Here is a 22,022-nt window from a genome sequence, read left to right as displayed (position 1 = left end):
AACAAAGTAATCTGGGGCTGAAGTCAGACCTGTGGGAACAGTGGGGCGGAACAACAACTCCCATTAGCGCTCTGACTGGATGAATTGTCAAAATATCCATGATAGACTGCAGCTAATTACCATCAATATCTTACCGCTCCATTAAAGCTCATGTGTAATTGTATGCTGCACATGTACAGTATGCATATACAGTGTGTATTTGTGTGTGGCAGGGCTGGAAACCACCAGCAAACACAATGGATTACTGGTGGAAAAATGTGTGTGTGTGAACATGTTGCTACGTTGCTATGTTTCTTAGTTTTTGAGAGCGTAGATGGAATAAAAACAAAACACAAACAGACACACCGCATTGCCATCCCCGTGTAATCACACAGATATCATTGTATGGCTAAATAATAAAAAGGACATCATCTGTGTGTGTTGTATATTAATATTTGAACTGTCTGCTGTGTTTAGAGAGGATAAGGTTAGCTCCTGTGATTGGACACCAAGCCCAGACTCCACCTCCTGATACTATATTCCCACCATTAATAAAAAATAAAAAAAATTCTAGATTGCACATTGTGTTAACAATTGTGATAATTTTCAGGAAATGAGAGGCGGATGTCTGAACGATGTTAAAGATGTAATATTCACACAGTTTATGTTATGAAATTAACAATAACCCACACACCTTAAATATCCATGAGTATCTTGAGCTATCAAGGTATCACACTGTCTCTCCTCTGTCTCCGTCTCTCTGTCTCCTTTTCAGTGTAATTATGGCTTTATAACATGGTTACTGGAAGCATATAATACCATTACTATGAGACACAATGTAATCAGTACAGCAGTAATTTGATCAGGACCTGCTGCCACCTGCTATTGAGCAACATTGCTGCTCTCATAACCACAAATAAACTCTGAAAAGCTCTTTTGACAATTGAAACTTTCAACTGTGTTAAATCGCAACTAGCTTTAAACCAATCACAGTCTCAGGAAGGAACTAGTTTTGGTGGAACATGTGGACGTTCAAAAGTAGTTTTAGTCGTGCAACAGAAAACTCAGATTGGACAGATAGTCTAGCTAGCTGTCTGGATTTACCCTGCAGAGATCTGAGGAGCAGTTAACCATAGTCCTCACAAATCCACCAGAGGTTAGAACGCCAACACAGAGACAGAGGAAGGGGACGGACATCTGGCGGAATTTCAGGAGGCACCGGAGCAATCCCGGACTGGAACGTCGTGGATATAAACTAGCTTTGACATAAATACATAACAAATACTCTGAACTATGGTTTTGGAAACAGTTTTCGGTAATTACATATTTATAATTTGGAGTAAATGGGTTAGAACATCACCTCAATGAGCTTCCATTCTAACCCATGACCTTTTGTTTCATGGCGTCGTCTCCTTCATGTCTCAGTCTGGCTCTCGTCTCTCTCTCCTACACTTACCGTCTCTCGTTCCTGTACATGATCTAATAAATCGCTCTGCCGAGCAGCACAGCATCACCCCTGGACTTTTTACTTTAACACAAATGCTGATGTTGGAGCCTTTCTACCTTTAACCTGCATTTGATTTAGGACCCACTGACTCATTAGCTGTGTATGAATGCCTCTTTGACTTGTTACCTAGAACCATAACAGATTACCTTTTGTGAATGCACTGAAGCAGGTCTGTTCAATTACAAATTTAATTGGGCCGGATTTCAAAACCAGGAAATGTAGATGGCACATTTTAAAACAGGTGCAAATATATGTAAAAGCAGTTTATTGTTTCACTTTTGGTCACATATCTGACCCAGGCACATCTGTGCAGAAACAGAATATAAAATAGCTATTACTGCAAAGAACCACATGTGGCAATAACTGATGGTATTTATTGTCAGTTTTACGTTTAAGGGTTGACAGAGAAATATTTTCAGGAGAGCACTTCCCTACTTGTGACTGTCAATAGCCAGATGTTCTGAAAAGCTACTAAGCGTGGTCCTGCCCGATAGGTGCTGTGTATGTGCAACTCTCAACAGATGAGAAGGAAGCGAGATGGCTTACTCGCTACTTCCATACATACATACATACATATTTTGTCATATTAGATTTATGTTGAAGCTTGACTGTTCACCACTAGTTGGTATCACAATTGAACAGAGATGCAGTTTAAACCTTCAAAGTACAGTACTTTACTGTACTTACACAATGAAGCCAATTAAACTAATAAGAGTTCCTTTCTACAAATCATTATCTCTCTCTCATCACTCACAGCTGCTTGACAGCCATTATAATTCAATTCCATACAGACCTGCCCACTGCAGCCTTACTTTCTACGTTCACATTCAGCGGATTAAAATCATGACTCACAATTAACCAGCAGCACTCTGGGCAGCCATCCATATAGGCTCAGAGCAGGCAGTGGAGCTCAGATAAACAATTTGTGTCTGTATGGGTTCTTGTGCACATGCCCTTTGCCTGTGTGTACATTTGCATGAATGTGTGAATGTGTGCAGAGCTGCTGCTGTGTTTGCTCTGTGTAACCCAGAACAGCCAGTTAGTAGTAGTAGTATCAATGCCTCAGAATGATGGGTGTCAGTGCAGCACCAGTCTGCTCAAGATTACATGACAGGACACTGACTGGTCTAAAGTAAAAGGCATCATTCTTTTCATGTAATCACACTTTTAATAGAGCAGAGCAGAGATTTGTATCACAAGGGTAAAACCTCTATACCAGCTGTATATAATCACGTTAGACAAAGTCTAATAGACAGTGTTGCCAGTGGAACAGCTGTGAGATGTGGAGAGAAACAACCACAAACATGAGCCTCTATGAACATGACATACCTTCGCTTATTTTTTCCTCTTTTCCTCTTACCCTTCTGACCTCTTCATCTATCCTCTCTTCTCATTTTCTCCGACCATTTTCAACTTCATGCGTCTTTGTCCTACTGAACTCTGACCTTTGTCCCCTCCCCCCATGTGAGTCTAACAGCGTGCCTAACGCAGGCACACACACACACACACACACACACACACACACACACACGGAGAAGGCAGACAGACCGATGAGTTTTCACTCTCGGTACATTAAGTCATCAAAACTTGACCCAGGCATTAAGCTGCACATTATATACACACACAAGTACAAACACACACACACACACACACACACACACACACACCCAGATATACATCTGTACTCTGCAGACAGAGCAGTATGGATTGTACGACATTGATTTGCTCTACATTTGTTAAAGCTAACAGCTATGTGCTGATCCACTGTCAAAACACAATCACACAGGAACAATTTCACTCACAGCCAGGCCATGAACATGTATTTTATATCCATATGTCACATGGCCTACACTCTAACATTCACAAACCACTTTCCCTATTTTACCAACACGCTTGACATTTCTGATGACCGAAGACTTTAATTATGTTTGGCTTCCTGCCCAAACAGCCAAAAATCTGAGAAACCTACCATCATGTGGCCTAGAAGACATACTGCCTGTGGTCATTCACCAGCAAAGCTTCCAGTAGCAAGGTCATATATATTTGTTGATGTCAGATGAAAACCCTTTAAATCAGTTAATTCACATTAACAACCAGGCCTGTTTTCTAACTCCACAACAGGGTGTAAATGCTGAACTTGTAAAAATTGCAAAAAAGGTAAATGTGAGTTACCACATGTACTGCACTGAGAGGGGAAATGTGTATATGCTAAAGCCAAACCAGCAAGGAAAGTGGTTGTCTCTGAACTCAAATTAGAAAGGGCAGACACACCAAGACGGAGAAGAAGAAGAAGAAGAAGAAGAAGAAGAAGAAGAAGAAGAAGAAAAAGAAAAAGAAAAGAAAAGAAGAAGAGAGGAGGTCGACTGAACTAACTAAATGAAAAAGATGTTTTAGCTGAAATTCAGTGTTTGTCATTTGTCATGACTGTCCTAGAAATTAGTTTTAGAGCACTTTTGTGGTCATGACTGTATTTTAAGGAAGAAAATACAGTATTTATCAACCTAGCAGTTGAAGTAGAGCACTATACAGTTAACTATAATGGCTGATCCACAGGGCTAATTTCTGTTTACTTTGGTCAAATTTTTTTTGAAAAGCTTTAAGAGATCCATTCTGCTTGCCCTCATATACAGACCATCCTCACCAAAGAAACAGCCGTATAGGTAGATTGTGCGAGCAGGTAATTGCGACCCATATTTACATCTATTATTGGGCGGCGACCTCAAGTGGCCGTTGTAACTTTGGGGGGAGTAAAGGAGAGCAGCACGGTGGCTCAGTGGTTTGCACTGACGCCACACAGCAAGTAGCCTGGTCTGAGCAGAGTGTGATCCCTGGTCCGGGCAGGTCCTTTCTGTGTGGAGTTTCCATGTTTTCCCCCTGTTTGCGTGGGTGATCTGGTTTCCTCCCACCATAAAGACATGCATTCTAGGTAATTGGGACTGTAGTTGAAAATTAGCCGAATGGCTAACACTGGTGCATTTACAAAAATGTTGATTAATGTGCATTGTCCTAATAAATAAACAAATACATACAGTAAAAAAAAATCAGGTGACGTAGTATGAGCATGTGTATGTAGAGGACGGGTGGGTGGATGGCTCAGACAAACACAGGACTTTCACCCAGGAGACCGCTGTCCGTGTGTCCCATGTGTCCCATGTGAAACCAAAGGTTCAAGAAGCTGGTTGAAGAAATGAAAGAGGGAGGCTGTGTTCGCATGGTCCAACAAGTCTGCCACGCAGGTAAACTGTGAAAAAAACGTATTTTGCACGGCCACATGTAAACGGGAATATTAGTGTAATATTCACTTTCATTAGCCCTGTAAACAGCTTAGTCAAAATATCATCTTTTTTAGAATAAGGGCAAAAAACGGAATATGTGCATGTAAATGTAATCAATGTTAAATACAGAACGGTATTACACATTGTGTTTAGGAGTCATTGTCAAAATGACCTAGTCTGTCGTTCAGGTATGAGGATGTGCTGTCTGCTATATTGTTTTGCCTGAGTTATCACATTTTTACATGGTAAGTGCAAAGTTAGCAATACCTATAATTAGAGTGCCCACAATTATGAGAGTAAGACCCAATTTGTAAAACAATGGTATTTTCCTTTACCGCAATGTATTTCTATCATGTTTGAAAGTCCCAAGGTCTACAATGACTCAACACTTTTTTTTGCCTCCTCTTTTTTTTGCTTTGGCCTTTTGCAGTTTCTTCACAAAGATGTGATTGAACAGTAATGTTGAGTGTCCCTCTGACGTAAGAGGGCAAACACAGACCTGCTGACTGTCCCCTAACATGCCGCTAAAGTAAGGAACTAGAGCAAAAGTGCAGTATTTCTATTCTCAAAGCTTCTTAAACCAGTGCATTGGTCACTGAGTGGGAGTATTGCCTTTTCACTTCTTTGACAACACTTCTTTAAACAGGAACAGGGAAATCCTATTTTTAAAAAGCAGAATCAAAGCAGAGGTTAACCTCACTTCTTTAAATCTTTAGGTAGGAATCTATAAACCCACATCATCGCCAACTGCTAATGTGTGAGGCAAAGACATGATACTGTTATGACCCTACGTTGGAAATATAGAGTAACCTTAAAAGATGGAGAAATATTACTGTATATTAGCTGGTGTATTTTGCAGTCCAGGATTTAACAAACTTGAACAAAACCTTTGCAGTTCCTCTCAGTTTAACGGAGCGTTTTAGCTCATTGTTTTGAATTACGGCCTTAAACTTTACTGTTTTGTCTGCAGCATTGTCGCCAGTAACAGCTAACAGTTTTCAATGAAAAAACTTGGATAAACCCACTGTACACTACCTGCCCAGCACCAAACAGCAGACAGCTGCTGCTATGTTAGAGCATGAGTAGAGCATTAAACAACTGACGTTGGTGGAGACGAAGCAGAACCAAAAAAAAACTTACATTTATCAAAAACACAACTTAAAATGAATGCTAATGTTGCTTTGTGTCTGCAGGACGTGTCAATTGGCAACAACTTTATAACGTCATAACAACTTCATGTGATGATAATACGAATGTTGTGTTTACAGCGTGTTGAAATGCCCTCAAGTGATCAAATAATAATGTTAAAAAATGCATTAATTCTGCCTTTTACAATCAAACAGCTACACTAAAACCAAGGTTACATTCTACCCTTCTACACCAGAAGTAGAATCATACAATTAAAGACACTTTGAGCCCACACTGTGTAATCTTCATGAGTAATTGTGATTGGACCATTGCTCTGACCTCAGTGATGCTGTGGCTGGCGCTGCTGAATTATGGAGATGGATAGAAAGGCCATTCCAATTTAAATTGTATGTACCGTTGCCATAGTGCAGACTAACCTTCGTATAAACCGACAGAGGCTAAACGAGCAGTGGAGTAGGAACCTTATGAGGCATAGACAGCCAGCCGCTAAATGAATCAAATTGATTTAGTTAGGCTCGTTTTCTGTGACCAGTGTGGTATGGGGACATGGCAGAGTTAGCAAGCTAGCCAACTAGCCAGTTGTCCTCTGGGACCAAACAGCAGCTTTTTTCAACTGCAACTCAGCTATCGCTCTGCAAAAGTTAACTAGGAGACAACTTTGGGGAACGGGTAGAGCGGTGAAAATCCAGGCTATGTCAGCAGACCTCACTTATATCGCTGTTACCATAGGGAGTAGCTTTGCCAATATTTAAACTGCCTGTGAAAACCCAGGGTAACGGTCCGCTGACCCGATGGCACTGGGTCTAACTGTCGGTCCTGCTCACACCCCACTGCTCCAGAGAACGTTTCCTGATCTGTGTCGGCTGGCTCTTCACCCAGCGAGCTGTGGCACACTGACGCATGTTGTCACCATTACAACTAACAACAATCGTCATTTTCAACAGTTCAATGGCCTTTCTTTCAATTTGAAGCCTATTGTTTGAATTCACTTATTGGGGCACTGTATGGGCCTTAGTTTGTGAAGTTCCCAAGTTCTCTCCATGTTCCCATGGGTATCTTTCTACCCAAAGATACAGTACATGCATGTTATGTTTTAGGGATGCCCATGCCTGGAGCAAGGCCCTGGTCTCAGAACTGAAGGACACGTGCTGTTACTGCTTTTCCTGTCTCTCCCTTGACAACCAAAGCCTTTTCCTTGATCTAATTATTATTTATCATACTTGTGACAGCACTTCCTGTCTTGTGCATAATGTATGTTTCATACCTCAGTTATACAGGTCTGCAGGAGTCCTTTCTGTCACATCTGGAGGAGAGTCAGTTTCCTTCCTCAATGAAGCTTTAGCAAATTAGCACATTTTCATCCTTCTGGACAGCACCCTACAGCTATCAGCTCAGAGCAAACTCTCAGTCCTGAATACTGTCCAATGAGTTTTTGGAATTTTAGGCACAATCTTCATGGTCATTTTCTTTTTCTCTTGATCATCATAAAAACCCCTAACCCACACAAATATGGACACACTAAAGGTGAGGTATGGATACTTTTTCACCTTGTCAAACATTATGGTGATGGAAAGAACAAACGGAAAATGAGGGACTGAAAGGAAATCATAACAAGTAAATGGAGAAGGAAGACAGAAGCAAATGACTACTGGCTGGATGACGCTGTCACCAGTGTGGTGTATGTTGCTATGGAAACAGCCCAAAGTTCAAGCCATGACAAACACAGGTAAGTGCTTGGGTGTGTGTATGAGAGAGAGAGAGAGAGAGAGAGAAAGAGAAAGAGAATAAAAGCCTGAAAATTGCATCTGCAGTATTAAGCATTTGGAAATAACAATTTTTTTATTTAAGAAGTAGAAGAATTAAACTGTAATGTTTCTTGTGTGAAAACAACATAGAAATGTTCATGCAATAAAGTATGGATCAAAGACAGCAACGGAACCATCTGAGAAAGGAATGTAGAACGTGAAAGTATGGAGGATGAATAAAGCCCTTGAGGTGTATGTGAACCAGCACTACTGGAGATATGAAAGCTCTACACCTACTGTAGTAATATCTAATGTATTTGAAATAATATATAAATCAACAGACTGCTGCAGATTTAAGCCTTGTCTTAAATTGATAATGATGACATGGCCGATGTTATATCATATATATATTGAATATTACAGGTTATTGGCTGGCTGAGCTGCAGATTAATAGTTAGTATTATCTCTTGAGCAAGTTCGTCTTATTCTTCAGTTCACACTATTCAGAGTGATGACAATCCCTAGATTGGTGGAACAGTGTGCAGTAAAAAAAGAATGATGTAATAAGGAGACACTAACAAAATGATCTTAATCTGGAATGACTGCCGCCAGATACAGAAGGCATCCTTTAGAAATGTTAAAGTAAATAACCTCTATAAAACACACCGTAAAGACATACAGTTTAGATCTGCACAGTACTGTTAAAGCACTAAAGCTGTTTTTGTATGTGTTTGCTTATTCCCCTGCAAGACCAATTAAGTCATCTTGAATATTGAATCTTGGGAAGCTCTGAAATCCTTGCTTTCATCTGGAATTACAGAGATGTTAAGAGTAAAGGATGTGGAAAGGGGAAAATGGCCTTAAAGTCACCAATAGATCAGCCAGAGTTACTATATATAAAATTAAGAAATACATGTGAATTTAGACAAGCATTTTTTATTACGTTTAAGCAATTTCCTAACAAGCAACTCACTCACTCACTCACTCAAAAGAAATGTGTTTTGGTTTTGCTGACTTTAGTTCAATGGTTTAAATGAAATTGTCAGAGTTAATGTAACATATAATCCTTCTGTCTGTGATGTACTGCAAGGTGCCCTGCATTTAACTTGTTCCCACTTTATAGTTCACATATGTGTGATATTAGCTGCTTGTTTCAGCTGGCAGAGAGCAGACTGAGCACACAGGCGGGCTGTGGCCAAACGACACCAAGTTCTGTTCCAAAGCATCTCTTTTGCTTCCGTTGGTTGCAAAAGAATCTTTGCAACTTAATCAGTGCTGCCAGCTGCACTGACTGCATCTGTAACTCTGCATTTTGAATCTACTCAGCTATACAAACACTTTGAATTCACCACATGGGAGGCTGAGAACAGAAAGAGACTGAGGAGGAAGTTGAAAATCTAGTTAACGCCCAGCATCAAGCCGCAGCCTACCCTGCCTCGATGTCATCTTTAACCTCTGCACCTCACTAATTACCGTACAGGGCTGCCTCTCATCCTCTCGCCCCACCCCTCTAACGCACATTCATTTAGGTCAGAACATGGCCTGTAGGCCATGCAGGTAATGAGAGACCATGTGCGCAGCTCCAGATGGATACTGTGTGGTCCTCCCATGTAGGCTCCTTGTTTGTTTGAGTTTCCTCCCCCTGTTATCAGTGTGTGGTCATGAATTTCTCAAGCCATATACTTCAACTACATCAACCACATCTGGCACACACACGACTCCACCCAAAGCACCTCTTTCTGGCCTCGCACAATAAGTAGATTAGGGCCTTTGGGAGACAGAATAGGAGTGCACCTCTCGGGCAGACAGAGCGGCAACACAACCACAGCTACGTTGCTAAATATACATACAAGAACTGCAAAGGAAGAGAGCAAAATATCAGTCAATATAGTCAATATTCTGAATGATGTGGGGGTCTATGGGGTTGCATGATATAAGGAAAAAATGCGATATGCGGTAATGTTGTTGAATATCGCGATAACAATATTAGGTGCGATAAATTAACAGATATTAAAATGTACTCAGTTCTGCATTTCTACTGCTTTCAGTATTCTGCTAAAATACAACAAATTGCTTGTTGAATTTAAAGTGAATGGAAATCATTTCCAACGTTCTTTTATTGAACATGTTGATTTGAGTATAAAAGGCACCACTAAAAAAACGAGTTTTCCACTGATAGTTTCTTTCAACTAACACAAATCTCTGACAGTCTAGGGCGATGTGCTGCAGCCTTTCGCAATATGTATATTGTGCAAGTTGATATTGCGATGATGATAAAGAAACAATATATTGTGGAGCCCTAGTGTCTATGTTTTTAATCAGTTATCAGGGTAGATGACTGACAACACACACACACACACACAGCTTCCAAATATAAACCTCAGACTGGAAGATTAACTCAACCAAACCCAAATCCTGCCCTCTGCGTCCTCTCAGCGGAGGTAAAGACAAGACCAGCGGTGGAAACATAATCCCTCCATGTTCACACAGTCGGTTCACACTGACCTGCCAACAGCAGCAGGCGGGCAGGCAACCAACCCCCTCTTCATCCCCCAAACACACACACACTCACTATCCACTGCACAGCTGTCCACTCTAAACATAGATTGAGTGAGATGCACATATTTTAACAACATATGAGAATAATGCAGGGTAAATATTGTTCGGCCAATCTCATATAGATGGACTACAAACAGGATCCATTCCCTTTCCAAACCCAATTTAAACATGTTACAGTAATGCTGTAATCTTGGGCCGTTCAGTTAACATTAGCAAAAAATAAAGCACAACACTTAGCAAAGCCAGTGGTTAAAGATTAGATACAAAGTCTCTTTAAATAAGTCGGTTCGGTTGGACAGTTGTGTATTTACACGGTGAGTTATTTAGATCCAAGCTCAACATTTCCATTTCATGTTTTGGAACACAGGTGAATAGAAAGCAAAACTGTAAAACATTTTGCCTTAAATTTACAGTAATATACTGGCAGCAGCTTTGCCTTTAAACTATTCTTTATTTACAGTATGCATTCTGTTTTTAAATTCTAAGGTATTTTACTGTAAATAGATAGTTTCTTACTGTATTATTTGAATGTACAGTTATATACTGGCTGCAGTGTCATTCCCGCCTTTTCCTTTATTTTCCCAAGATGCATTGGTATTAACAGTAAATACCTGTAATCTGTAACAATCGCAGATAGTGCTGTAATATTATTATTTTCTCCCAGAATGCATTGCCATTTACAGTATGATCCTGTATGACATTAAAACGGTAAGATAATGTGAGATTCAAGCTGTACATTTACATCAAAGGTTTACAATGAAGTACAGTTTTTCATTTTTCCATATTGTTTCTACTTGGGGACTGTGGGAAATTATTTGGATGGGGATGGAGATGAATCGCACATTACACCTTTTAAAAAAGCAAGACTTCCCCCACATTACTGTTTTCTTTGCACTCTCTCTTTGTCCTGTAACCTGTAACACTCTCCAACCCGTTCTCACTCCCAACTTGTAAAATACGGACGCTTGGGCAACGGCTCTCAGCGTCAGATACAACGCAAAAATCACCCTCCAGCATATGTGTAGAACACAGCGGGCAGAGCAGCAGCTCTGCTGCGCTTAAAGTTGACACATTAAGAGCAACAACGGTAGTGAGTAGTATTAAAGCCCGAAATTCCTTATAGCGAGGCTGGTTGTAGGAGTGGATGGGTCAAACAACACAGTTATCCATTGTGATACCGGTTAGTTAGTTACACTTGAGTGATTTAACTTCATTCCGTCCATCCAATGGTAGACTGATTAACTTTCAATATATAAAGTTCTTCGATCACAGTGAACCTATATGCTCAATGCCACAACAACCCTAAAACCTATCATAATTAAAGTGTAATAATATGGTATTATTGTATAAATATAAGATTGTGTTAGACACATTTGGCTTTGGTTTATGTACAGTTTTAGACACATTTCTATCATTAAAATCCAAAATAATGCAAACTGACACAAAGATAAAATAAAGCTGTACATCATTTCACAAAATTATTCTTCAATACACTTTGACAGGAGAGACTAGTGAGGCATCCCACAGAAAGGGACAGCCAGTGAATACAGACAGGGTGAGAGAGAACAATGAGAGAGAGAAATGATCAGGAAGAATGTAATGTTGAAGGCAGAGAGAGTAAAATGAACATTTTGCTCCCATATTTGTTCATGATTAGATGTCAATGGTGTCTGGATTTTCTTTTAGTCAACATTCATGTTCAAGTGTTTCGTGATCATTTAAGCCTCTTCTGAATTTCCAGATGTGTTCATCCGGAGCTCTTTGAGTTTTCACACGTCCGGCTTAGTGTGACTTTGACATCATTACATTTTGAGAGTTGTATAGCAGCTACCACCCACTGTCATCTTGGATGTCTGCTGACCCCTGCCATGTGTATTTCTGAAAAGATGAGCTACAGACGGCAAAGACCCAAGAGAGATGGTTCAGGTGAGACATGGTTCTTCAGTCAGTAAAACTAGGATTGTTATACTACTGAGTCTGAGAGGCCTCACCGGAAATATGCTGGGCAGTGGAGACTAATCGGAGGATTTGGTTGTATATTTGTGACTGTGAGACAAACAGATGGTTAAGATTCTGGGCTTAATAAATAAAACTGATGTAATTGGCTTGGCTCCCTTGATGTGGCACTCTGAGTTTGGGAAGGGGATGAATTTGAGTGTTCATAATGTCTTTCTGGAGCTACCCATGCAGCCATGCTGGCAGGTTGATGTGGCAGCATGGCAGCATGGGACGATGTAGGGAACAAGATAGAAACATGGAGGATACAAAGAAGAGGGGAGGATGGCAGACATACAAGAGTGGTGGAGGTAAAAGGACACATGCCCACATGAAGGCAGGATGAAAGGATGAAGACCATACAGCCTGAGTGGAAATGAAAGAGCGGAGAGTGAAGAGGGTGGAGGAGAGATTGGTAAGTGAATGTTGATACATACGTTTTGGTCTCTAATCAGCTTCACAGGGTCTAATTAGAGCTAAAGGATTCACATGCTGTAATCATATAGTCCATCCACATGTATATATCTATATTTACATATACATACTGCCTGTTAAACACAGCCTATTCTGGTTTAGGGTGGGTGCACTCCCTGACCCTGAGGTCCTTCTTATTACCATTTAGAAGATGGTGGGTTGAGTTATTTCCAGATAAATGCAAAACAGTTTTAGTTGTATTGGTGTCTCTCAACGGTTTCGTATATCTTATGAAAAAAACGTGTGCACAATGGTTTTGTTTGATATCTTACGAAATATGACTGTTCAGTTTAACGCTGTGAAACGGCAACAGGTATGTAACCGTTAAGTGAGGGTTAACTTTAGGCACCAAAATTACTTGCTTAAGGCTAGAAATAAGATCATGGGTTGGGTTAGAATTAAACTATTCCCTTTAACAATAGGTTCACGATTTTTCAAGCCAGTCTTAATCAATATCATCCTGTTCATACTGGCCATTAAAAATTCCATTCTTTATGCACTTTCAATGTAAGTGGTGAGGGACTGGCCTGTGCAAAACTGCATTTCAAGTTTATCTCAAGTTAATATGAGGCTTCAGCAGTCTGTTTTTGACAGATAAGTGGGTATCTTTCAAAGTCTTTTTTGTGCAAAATTCTCTTTTGGGAGAACAAAAAGGACATTTTGTACTAAAAAGCTGTAAACTGAAATACATTTTTGCACAGAACAAAGCACATAAAGAAGGATTTTCTCACTAGCCAGTATGAAGAATGATTACAACAAGCAAACCTTTTTAATGCAGAAGATATGACAGTCTGGCTTTTATCTTAAGCTGCTTTTCCACCAAAGGTTCTTGGGACTTTTACAACTTTCTAAGGAACTATAACGTTCCTTTAGCCCATTGGTATCTTTGTTTCCGCCATGTTCTAAAGACCCGTGAAGATTTGACAAATTCCGCTGACGTATGAAAAAGCAACATGATGGAACGAGGGCTGCTGGTTGTCGCAGGGGTAGTCTCCTCCGCTCCTGGCTGGCTAGCTGGTCTGGCTACTCCACACAGCATTCTGGGATTGGAGAAAAACGTGCTCTAGTTTATTGGCATTTCTTTAGACCAATCACAATCGTCTTGGGTGCTGCCAAGGTCTGCCTGACAATATCTCCGCAATATCGATATTGAGGTATTTGGTCAAACATATTGTAAAATTTGATTTTCTCCACATCGCCCAGCTCTAACAGTAACTTGTGCAGCTTTATTTAAAACTTCTATCCTAACCAAATAGACCGTAAGAACCCTTTGTTTCATACAGATTAAATGAGTTTCTTTGCTGTTCATATACAACAACATGCGGAGCAGATGTGGCCTTAAGTAGGCAATTGTAACAAAACGTTGAGGATCATGGTTAATGAAATAGCTAATCCCCAATGCTTTCAGTGAGTGGCTGCATGTCTAATCTGCTCCACACTGAGGCTGACAGACATCATCACCAATCCATGTGTGATGTGTTTGGCAGGCAGTCTACCAACAGATTTTTTCTTGCCCACCATAAGGTGTCTTCTGGGAATCATGTGGTAAGAAGTTACACCTGACTTCAGAAGCATTCGTTCTGGCTCTTATGTACTCCTTACCTTTGTCATTATGTGTGAATAAGAATAAGAGGCAGAGGAAATGTGATTCTTTTAACATTTAGATTAGAAACACTATTCTATTCTGTTGTATTGTATAGTAACAGATCGGTTCTCACTGTCAGTCTGTCAGTAGTAGACGTTTAAGCAACTGCGGAGGTTTCTGCACACATTGTTAGATTGCATATGCACATGTGTGTCTTGGCGTGTGTTTGCGTGTGTGTGCACGCCTACTGTTCTGTTAAAAGCTTTGATTCAACAAAGAGCCAGAACCGGCTCTACAGGCGAGGTCACACAGCGTGACCTTTATACTGAAGCCAAGCTTGACTCGACTGTCCAAAGCATCTGAAACCTGACAGTGATCCCAGTGTTGGCCAATGGGATGTTAGCTTGGGAGGGGAGAAAAAGAGACTGCACCAGAAGAACTCTACATTGCTCCATGATTATGAACTACAAAAATAGCAATAGTTAACATGGACAGGATTTGTGGATTTTACAGATGTCCCCTGACAGAATTGTCAGAACAGCCAATTTCTGCCATATGAAGCTAGCTAGCATTGTAATAAATCTGATAGTGTGCTCATTGACATCTTTTTCCCCTGGTTAAAGAAATCCATTTAAACAACAGAACAATAGGCAGAAATATGGCAAAGACTTTGGATTAGGGACCATATTTATGGAATGGACCACCGGAGGAAAATAGGGGAGGGTCATGTCTTTTTATTCTTTGTTGAGGGGAGGGTCATCCAATTTTTTTTAGTCTACGGGGAAGGGTCACCCAACTTTTGTATTCATGAGTAGAGCAAAATTTCAAAGTGGCTTGTTTGGTGCATATTTATCCATGTAGCTCCATGTAGCTCTCTCAGTCTCGGCCCCTATCGCTAGCAGCTGGGTCGCTCCCTGTTTAGTCAGCCAAACCTGTAGTTTAGAGACCGTGGGATTACCCAAACTGAATAAATCCCGCTCGCACATATAAACACAAAACTGCTTTGCTAGCTCAATCATGTTGTAACTAAGACATCTGATGAAAAAATTATTTTATTCATTAGCATGATTGCCGTACTGCTTAGTTCAGAAACATCCAAAACACCGTACGAAAACATAGCTGACCAGACGCAAGCTTTTATTTTGAAAAGCCGAAACTCGGGCCGCAGACAGCACCAGCCGGCGGCCGGGAGGGCATGAGACGGGAGGTCTATCCTTTCGGTCCCGGTGATTATTTGTGATTATTTGTGAAAATGTGCAAACGATAGCCTTTTCAAGACATTTCAGAAGGAAGGAGTGGTAGCATGCAAGCTCCCAAATTGACGCTCATCTGAGAAATGGAGTTTTGGATAATGTTCAGCTTTGGCAGCTTTACCTATATGCTAAAATATACAATGACTGAGAAAGCATAGTGACGAGTCCATAGCAACCAGTGTTGAATTACCCAGTGTGCTTTGCTGAATGGTCTCAATGTTTTATTGTTTTTCATGTAAATACTAGTTCACTAGAGGAGTAACTTAATATTTGAAGTAATGCAGTAATGCAGGAAGTGTGCATTTAGTTTCCATACTTATTGTGTTTCCACAACAATGTTAGTGAGTAAATCTCCTGAAATGGCCCCCCCACCATAACAGAGGAGTGGGATGTGTCAGATGAGAAAGCAGAGGTTTAGTCACGTATGTTATGGCTGTAGAAAAACAATGGCTATCTGTATGTTTTTACCAAGCGCAAACCAGTACAATAAATTGTTGGGGAGGGTCATTGTTGTGTTTTCTGTGGAGTTCTGTCATTTGTGAAGTTTTGTTATTTCTTATTTACATGTTTAATCAAATTGTTACCTTAAACCAGAGCTACAAATGCCGAAAGTAGAGCCTCTTTAAGAGGGTGTGCTGTGAGTACATGCGACCGGTGATTACTACGTGAAGAGGAAGTGCGAGATTCATTTACTTTGTAACGACTTTCAACCCGGTGTGCAGCCACTTGGTAAGCTCTCTTAATTTCATATGTTTTCTTGTCTGCTTTTATGATGTACGCTTCATTTTGTCTGCTGTCGCCATGCTACGTTGTTGTGCTGTGTTTATGTCCGTTGCACGTTAAAGATAACGTTATGGTCCGGTAGGTCTAAGCAGTTCAGTTGGCCGTTAAAGATAACGTTATGGTCTAAAGTTATAAGGTGACGAGGTGGTGAAGCTGTGGGACATAAACATAACATTTAGACTTATAACATTTCTGCACCATATGTGTCCATTTGTGTTTACTTTCTTTAGCTTTATAAATGTCTGAAGTATGAATCGCGGACCGGTATTTAACGTAGGTAACGTTGTACTTCCTGGTTTACCGCGGGGCATTTTGGGAGCTGTAGTTTCCAGCTGCTAGCAGAAATACTGCATGCAACTTGCATAGGTTTTAGTAGGACTTACATGAATATTTGAAGTGTATTATTGTTATTATAGTATATTAATAATAATATATATTTGTATTTGATTATTTATGTATTGTTGCTTATTGTTATTAGGCTATTTAGGTAAAGAACAGGGGAGCTGTGCTGTTTGTAGTATGCACATGAAAATTGAAACATTGCATTTCTTATTATTTCAGGTTTATTACCTGGTTACCCTTTCTGAAAAAAGAAACAAACGTAGAGTAATATCCTTGGTACACTGGGTTGCCCTTTCTGTGGGGAGAACACGGAACAGTCATCCCTTTTCTCCCAATCATTTTGGAGGGTTGTCCAAAATATAATGCTGGTGAAGGGAGGGTCAGGTCTATTTTGACTAAGGTCCCAAAACTCCTCCGGTGGCCCCTTAATTAAATAATGAACAGTCCCTTAGATCAGGGGTCTTCAACGTTTTTTTAGGGTTAGGGTTAGTCTCGTTTTCATATCACTGTTGAAAATGAGCGTTATGAAGAAGCGGAGGAGTGGTAGTGGGTTTGCTCAATACATAGCTTGACATGCTTCCACTATCTGTAATCTGGAGCAGAGGTTTGGAAAAGTGGGGTACAAGGTCCCCAAAGAGTCCTTAAGGGGGTTCAGATGAGCTCCCAGCCAATGGACAAATGTTTTGGGCCTTTTATCACTTTTTGTAACAGACCTTGAGTGCCTGGACATGTTTTTTTTAATGACTTTTTTAGTCATAATTCGTCCTCCTTTCCGTGTACTTTATCCCTTCCATGAGCACCGGTGTTAAAAGGATAGCAGAAGCGCTCCTGCCACTTTTTTCTTGGACGAATATTTTAATTTGACGGAAATGCCATTCACTACATTTTAATAACCCAATTAGATAGATAATTAAAATGATAACTGTGATCTGAGGTCCATCTCTGTACTGGAACTATGACTTTTCATCCAGTGTTATCATCACGTCAACATTTCAAATTGTCCAATACTTTGATTCATGACCAAATCCCGCAAAATTAATGACATTTTGTGGTACACATTACACCTGCTAAACATCAGCATGTTAGCATTTTCATTGTGAGCATGTTAACATCATGATGTTAGCATTTAGCTCAAAGCACCACGCCTCCTCCCTGGAGGAGCATAAAATTGTCAACTTTATCACAATGTTTTCAACTGACTGCGACAATGTGGGGGTCTAGTGTATGACATAAAATCACAAAATCTGGTTATCACTAAAAGGGCAGTAGGGTGTTGATGTTGGCAATAAATCATCTTTAAAATGAATGGCCCAGGTAGAAACCCTGTTGATGTCAAACATCCATCTTGCTTTTTCTGTAGTGTTCTCTGACCTCTGACCTCCCTGTGAAGACGGATAGCAGAATGGATACAATAAGAAAAACGGAAATCGTCATCCCACCACAAATGGTGTCAGTACCCTCAGGGCTAGTCTCGCATTGCCAGACCCTGAACGAACCAAGCAGGTCTGCATTGTTGCACGATCCAAATTTCCTTCAGAACTTTCCCTTTTCAGCGTTTAACGTTGGCTCGCAGGTTCTGGTTGTTGTGTACTGAAGCGACCAGAGTTTAAAACTGCAACACAAAGAAAGCGGAAGATGAGGGACATCCCGCAAACTAACTACCTCAGATCAAATCACACACAAAAAAAACTTTGAATTGAGCATTTATAATGGTATTAACCATAGTTAGTCCATCTCACCCAGTGCTATACACAGTTAAGAATCAACAAGTATTACTGATGTCTCGCCACCTGCACACAGGCAGAGAAACCAGATCCTGTGTTATCAGGTGTCACTGGACTCCAGGACTACAAGACCCCCCACCTGTCTGCCCTATCAACCCGCCAGCGCCACTCAACCACCTGCCTCCTCTGTTGTGGACAGAAACCCAGTCTGCGGGACACCCGCACACTTTAAAATACCCACTCAAACATTAACAGGCACATACATTGTTTTTGTGAGAGAGAGAGTTGTGTGTGTATATATATATATATATATAAGTTTGTTATTTCACCAATCAAACTGCCAAATAAAAAGAGTTTTTGCAAGACAAACTCAAAAGGTACTGTAAGTAAGATGTCAACATATTGTGAAGCCTTCTACTCCTTTGGAAGGCTGGTCTAAAAGCTAACAACCATCTGAATAACTCACAGAAACAAATGCCAACATGGTTGTATTTACTAAAGGCACAGGATTACTCTAATACAGAGATAATTGGGTAAATGTGAGAAGAGTTAGGCTACAGGCCCAGATCTAAATCCACAGGGAGTGGAAACCAACTCACTGTACATATGAAGACAGAAACTGAGTAGAACTACTCTCCATCCACCATGTTTAGATCCACTCTAAACGTATACTTCTGCAGCCCCGTCATGATGTCAGCAATGTCACCTTTCACATATCTGCCTGTGCGCTAAAATGTCAAGATGTGTTCACTTCAGGAAGCACAGGGAGCTCGAGCTGCACCCTGCGAGCACCCAGATGGCCTGTGCGCATCTTGTTAAAGCCGAGTGGAAAGTTCAAAAAGACTTTATACATAAAGTTGAGCGTCACAAACACTGGATCCTTTCCAGCCTCGGGAACGCAACCAAAACGTCCTATGAACAAATCACAAGAAGGGAGGAAGAATTATGACTAAAAAAGTCATAAAAAAAAAACATATCCAGGCACAAAAATATATCAAAGGCCATTGATTAGCTGGGCAAAACATTAAAAATACAACAACGCGTATCAGCTTGAGCCTTCCTCAAGGTTTTTTTTATGTTTGTTTTATGTTAGCAGGTACCAGGGACTTTTTATCATAATGGAAAACCAAAAAAGGGCGAGTAGAGTCGAGGCGAGTCGAGTCCAGGCGAGCCGAGCGTGGAAAAATACCATTAGAAGACAAAGAGGGTCTAATGAATTGCTATTGAGTTGCATTATGGGAAATGTAGGATCCAGCCTTTTTGGAGTCTGACCTATACAAAGAAGTAAAAGTAAGGATATAACAGCCTCTGCTGCTTTGATTTTGAAAATTATGTTGTCAATCCATCTCTTCGGAGTCCCTAACCTCATAGAACTGCATTACCAAATTACTGCAGTAACCCTTTAATATACAAGGACACATTCATTTTTGAGACTCAGTGGTATGGTTTGATGTGAAAAATGAGCAAAAACTTGTTTTAAAATATAATAGAAATATTTAGTAGAAAAAGAAGGCTTATGCTGTATTCTATTACCAAGAAAAGTGATTGCCAGTCACTTCCCTTTTATTGTACGCATGTGGATGAAGGAAAGACGGTCACACAGCACCTGCCTGACTCCTTTTCACCACATCAGCCAAGGCAATGAAACTGAGACAAGACAGGGAGAGGAGAGAGGGAAACAGAGAGTGAATGCAACAAGAAATGGAAGGACAGGGAGAGGAAAAGGGAGGAGAGAAGGAAACAAGAAAGTAAAAAAAGAGAAGAAGAGAGAATGCAACAAGAAATAGGGAGGAGTGAGAGAGGAAAGGGAAGGAGGACACAAGAAAGGAGAACATAGGAGAGAAGAGGAAGAAACATGAAATAGAGGAGATGAGGAAATCAAAGAGGGAAAGGAGAGGGGGAGGTGAGAAGAGAAGATGAGGAAACAAAAAAAACAAGAGAGGAAGGAGATGAGGAAGCTGAAAAGGAAAAGAGATGAGAGGGGCGGAGAGAAGAGAGTAAAAGGGGAGGGGGAAAGAGGAGAAAAGAGGAGAGGCCAGCTGGGCCACACCTAAATGTACTCTGAAACCAAAAAAGCAACACCTCTCACTCCTCTACTTTCTCCCACAGGCTGTGATGCTGTATACAGTATACAGTATATCAGGAAACACAGCAGCAGCCTGACCACTAACAGTCTCCTCAGCCTGTCTCCTGCTGTAAACCAGTAAACAGGAAAAATCACAACTGAATGACTAGAAACCACAGAATTTACTTAATTTGAGGTAAGTCTAGAACAGTGGTGTTCAGTGAATCATCCCTCTGTTAACTAGTGTGTGTGTGTGTGTGTGTGTGTGTGTGTGTGTGTGTTTGAGGGACACAGAAATAGAAGATATAGACAGAGAGGGAGAGAGAGAGAGAGAGAGAGAGAGACAGAGAGAGAGAGAGAGAGAGAGAGAGAGAGACAGACAGAGAGAGAGAGAGAGAGAGAGAGAGAGAGAGAGAGAGAGAGAGAGAGAGAGAGAGAGAGAGAGAGAGAGAGAGAGAGAGACACACAGAGAGATACAGAGAGATACAGAGAGAGAGATACAGAGAGAGAGAGAGAGAGAGAGAGAGAGAGAGAGAGAGAGAGAGAGAGAGAGCGAGAGAGAGAGAGAGAGACACAGAGAGAGAGAGAGAGATACAGACAGAGAGAGAGATACAGAAAGAGAGAGAGAGAGAGAGAGAGAGAGAGAGAGAGAGTGAGAGAGAGAGGAGGAGAGAGAGGTGAGTATTGCTAGTAGAGTATGCCTTATATTTGTGTTTTTTATTCAGTTGCATTGAGTTACTGTTCTCATCTCAGACATTCAGTGTGCATGTGTGTATTAGAGATGTATATATATATATATATATATATATATATATATATATATATATATATATATATATATATATATATATATATAGAGAGAGAGAGAGAGAGAGAGATAGAGAGAGGGAGAGAGCATCTCTGATCATTGGATCATGCAAATATGAGTCAAATGTTTCACCCCAGGCAGGCACAGCACAGAGTAAGATTTAGGCGCGGCTGTAAGACTTGCCTCAGTGGACATGCACAGTGCTGACAATTACAGACAGCAGGGATACATATCTGCACTATTACACAAACCCCAAAGTGAAATGATCCCAGTGGGAAGAGAGCACGTATGATTGATTAGCGTGTGTAACCCAGTAAAGGTGTAAAAGTATCATCAATCCCCGGCTGCTTTCCGACACACTAGACAGAGAAATAGACGGGAAAGAGGCGACTTACTTGTTGGAAATCTCTCCCACATGGGCTTCAGGTAACGCGTAAACGCTGCTGACTGCTTTTTATTTGTCCTCCGTTCCGTTGCCGCCCGCGCCGAGCGCTAATAGACGATCTTTGAGGCGGTGAAATCCAGCTGATGGCTGCGGAGCGACCGAGCGACTGGCTGGCTGACCGAGCGGAGGGGAGAGGAGTCTCTTCAGCACCGCCACTTTGAACAGCTCCCGCTGACGTCACTGCCTGAGTCCAAGGACACGCCCACTTCCCTGGCGAAGGACTCCGGGGCGAAAGAGGGAGAGAGAGAGAGAGAGAGAGAGAGAGAGAGAGAGAGAGAGAGAGAGAGAGAGAGAGAGAGAGAGAGAGACATACACTTTCTCCTACAATGTAAAG

General features: G+C 40.9%; 1 protein-coding gene across 1 annotated transcript in view; it reads right to left on the bottom strand.

Moving 5' to 3' along the window:
• Window positions 1–21,801, bottom strand: part of smpd3 (sphingomyelin phosphodiesterase 3) — a 68,879-nt gene extending 47,078 nt beyond the window's left edge. The window contains exon 1 of the mRNA XM_078257981.1: window positions 21,639–21,801. The gene's annotated coding sequence lies outside the window, so the exon portion shown is untranslated. The remainder of the gene's footprint in view (window positions 1–21,638) is intronic.
• Window positions 21,802–22,022: the final 221 nt, after the last annotated feature.

The sequence above is a fragment of the Sander vitreus genome, chromosome 8, assembly GCF_031162955.1.
Source record: "Sander vitreus isolate 19-12246 chromosome 8, sanVit1, whole genome shotgun sequence".
Taxonomy (NCBI): Eukaryota; Metazoa; Chordata; class Actinopteri; order Perciformes; family Percidae; genus Sander; species Sander vitreus.
Note: the sequence above shows the minus strand (reverse complement) of the source record. Positions and strands in the feature narration are given on the sequence as shown.